The sequence below is a fragment of the Pseudopipra pipra genome, chromosome W (assembly GCF_036250125.1).
Source record: "Pseudopipra pipra isolate bDixPip1 chromosome W, bDixPip1.hap1, whole genome shotgun sequence".
NCBI lineage: Eukaryota > Metazoa > Chordata > Aves > Passeriformes > Pipridae > Pseudopipra > Pseudopipra pipra.
This window is the reverse complement of record NC_087580.1, coordinates 8,333,307-8,336,514: the sequence shown is the minus strand read 5'-3', so window position 1 is coordinate 8,336,514 and position 3,208 is coordinate 8,333,307. Positions and strand designations below refer to the sequence as shown.

The 3,208-nt window shown below is 60.3% G+C and overlaps 1 long non-coding RNA gene across 1 annotated transcript; it reads left to right on the top strand.

The window, feature by feature from the left end:
• The first annotated feature begins 1,303 nt into the window (after nt 1–1,303).
• On the top strand, nt 1,304–2,217 carry LOC135405889 (uncharacterized). The gene is made up of 2 exons (XR_010426074.1): nt 1,304–1,484; nt 2,178–2,217. It is a non-coding gene; the product is annotated as an uncharacterized LOC135405889 (long non-coding RNA).
• Nucleotides 2,218–3,208: the final 991 nt, after the last annotated feature.

The window sequence follows — 3,208 nt, the reverse complement described above, 5'->3', positions numbered from 1 at the left end:
AACCCCCTTTCCCGCCCAGCCCGCCTCTCCCAGCCCCCAGGCCCTGCTTTGCCTTCACGCTGCTACCCCCTGCACCCCCAGGCCTGCCTTTTCCACAACCCACAGGACCCTTTTCTTTGGAACACGGGGGACCCCCTGAACCCCGGTTTCTGCCCGTTCTCCCGACTCCCAGGACCTCCCTTTCCCCCACACCGCCGACCCCTGCGCAGGGGATCTCCCTGGACCCCCCATCCCACCTCTCCAGAGCCCCGCACTCCCCTTTCCTCGGCCCTGGCATCCCCCAAAACCCCCTTCCCCAGCACTCTGCCCCCCGACAGCCCCAACACTCACCCCAAAAACACTCCCAGCCTTCCCCCTCTCCCATCTCCCCACTTTGGGGGGCGGGAATTGGGGAACTCCCGCCACTGTTGGGGACAATCAAAGAGTTCCCGACGCGTGGCCGGGGCCTTTGTTCGGCCTGCCGGGAATTCCCAACAAACATCCCGGCCCCCATCAGCCGCTGGGGCCCGGGGGTCCCTCCTCTCCAGGGATCGAGCTGTGGGGACACGAAGGGACCCCCACGGGAACCCCTTTGCCGCTCTCCCACCTCCCCTTCTTCCCCTCTCCCACCCTTTGCCCGTCGCCCCCCGCTGCTTTGGCAGTGACCCACCCCCTCTCTCGCTCACTTTGGGGCTCCCAGCCCCTCTTCTCCTTCCCCTCTGCCCCTTTGCCATCGGGGCCCCCAACTCACCTCGAGCTCCCGGCTCGGGGGATGGAGCGGGGGGAGGAGGAGCGGGCAGAGGCAAAGGAGGAGGAAGAGGAGGAGCATCGCCCCCCTGAGTGGGCGGGGAGGGGGAGCTCGGTGCGATGGGTTGGGGGTGTGCGGGGGGGTTTGGGGGAGATGTTTGGGGCTGAGCCGCAAATGGCCCTCGGGGGGACCTCGGGGGGTCCCCGGGAGGTGGTTTGGTTTTGTTGGGGGGATCCCGGGGTGGGTTCCCGGCAGAGGCGGGAGGTGGGCGGGGGGATGCGGGGACCCCCCCGCGGTGGGGGTCGGTGTTGCGGGGTCAGGCCCCGCCGCCCCCATTGTCAGCCCGGTGCCGGCGGGGGGGGACGCGACAAGCCCCTTTTTTAGGACCCCCGGAGCGGGGAGAGCAGAGAGGGGCGACAGCGGAGCTGGGGGACCCCCGGCAGCCTGGGGGGGCGGGAGGGGAAGCGCGGAGAGGGGGAGCCCAGAGGGGTGGGGGGGCCGGGGACCCCCGGCCCCTGGAAGAGGGGGCTCCGAGAGGGGGGACCCCTGGGATTCCTGGCATCTGCAGCAGCCCAGAAAAGGCAGAACCCCGGAGAGGGGGCCCCCAAAACACGAGGGACCTCCAAGAGCCTGAACGGGGGGACCCCCAGAACCCCAAAGTGCAGAGAGCAGAGGGAGTGAACTTCGGGGAGGGTTTTTTAGAGCCTTTTCCACGGGCCTCCCTCCCCTGGCTGTGGTCTCCCTGTTTGTCAGCACTGTCAGGTTTGCCCACCTGAAGCCCCCCTCCATCTCCTCCCTGCTGCTGGAACTGCTGAGGTCAGTTCTGGACTCGGTGGTTCCAGTTTTCCCATGGGATCATCCCCTTGGGCATAGGATCCACAATTCCCAAAATCGTCCCTGAATCCCACCCCAAAGCCTCCCATTCCCGACCCCCTGGATCCCCGTGTTCCCCTGGGAGTGTCCCAGTATTCCCACAGGAGCGTCCCGGGATCGTCCCGCCGGGAATGGGATCTGCAATTCCCGGCTTGGGACCCCAAAATCCCAGTTTTCCCGTGGGATCATCCCCTTGGAAATGAGATCCAGAATTCCCAAATTGAGACCCCCAAATCCTCCCTGATTCCCACCCCAAACACCTCTTTCTGGCCTCTTTTCCCATGCTATATCCCAATTTTCTCAAGGGATCATCCCCTCGGGAACGGGGTCTGCAATTCCCAACCTTCCCCTCCCCCCCCCCCAGTTTGGGACCAAAAACGCGGCCTCACCCCCGTCCTTAAATCCGGCATGTGGGGTCTGGGTCGCCCCAAGAGGTTGGAGTGGGATCCACACGTGCGGATCGCGGAATTCCGGGAGAATTTTTGGAATTTCCGGGGTGTTTTTTTTCTTAATATTGTTATTCAGGGTTGTAGCAAACAATGCGGTTGGTGGATTAAAATGGAAACATTTGGAGGAGCCCAGAGGGTGAAATCCAGGACTTGGCGATGCCACGAGGGGATTCAGGTGTTTATGGGAGGGGAAAAATCAGGGAAAAGGGGGAAAAAAACCCGGGCAAAGCCGAAAAACTCCGGCTGGAGGACTGACCATAGAGTTGGTGTGGGCAGAGCGGCGCGGCGTGCGCGCCTCCGTCTCTGTTGCAAAGCAGTTTAAATTAGTAGTAGAATGGCTAAGGCTTAGTAGAAGAGTAGGCCTAGAAAGCAACACTCCAAAGTAGCAACCCTGTTTGTGTGTGAAATAGAAACCATAATCAAAGGATCTAGTCAAGCCTGTAAATAACGATTTGTTACCTAGGATGTGGCTAAGGTCTGTTAAACAGTTTCTAGGGATTATTAATTGTTATCAGTATGAAGTACGAGCTTGTTTGTAACTGCACCTGGTTTGCTGTGCTGCACCTGGTTTGCTGTGCTGCACCTAGTTTGCTGTGGAAACTGTAACCGCTTTGCCGTGGAAACTGCACATAAACTTGTTTGTGTATAAAAGCTGGATGAAGAGGGAGGGTCTTCGGAATCCTGACTTGGGGTGTTAGCCCGCAGGTTCCCGGGGCCCCGAATAAAGCACCGCATAACCCGGCACTTTGTTAGTTTGTGTTTCTTTTGGATTACGGATTACGGGCAACAGTGGTGCCCAGGGCTGAGGAATCCCGTGGGTGCAGGTGGCTCAGGGAGCAGCTGCAGTTGGAGCTGTGGGATGAGCTCTGGGTGAGGGGCCTCAGACCAAAGGCCGTGAGCTGCCGACCCTGGAGCAGCCAAGGGAGAGGACACTTGGAGACAGGGCAGGAGCCCAGGACTCAGCAGGAAGAGCAATTTGTGTGCTTGGAGTGTGAGGAGATAAAACCCCATGGAGTTTTTTATTGGGGGTCCCTCCTTGAGGCACCAACTCAGGGTGTTTCTGTGTTTCTTCACCAGGAATGTTTTCTTGTTTTTACAACATCAGAGACTCTGCCACGGGAAACCTGGGGTGGAAGCAGTGAGGAAACCTGGTCTGACT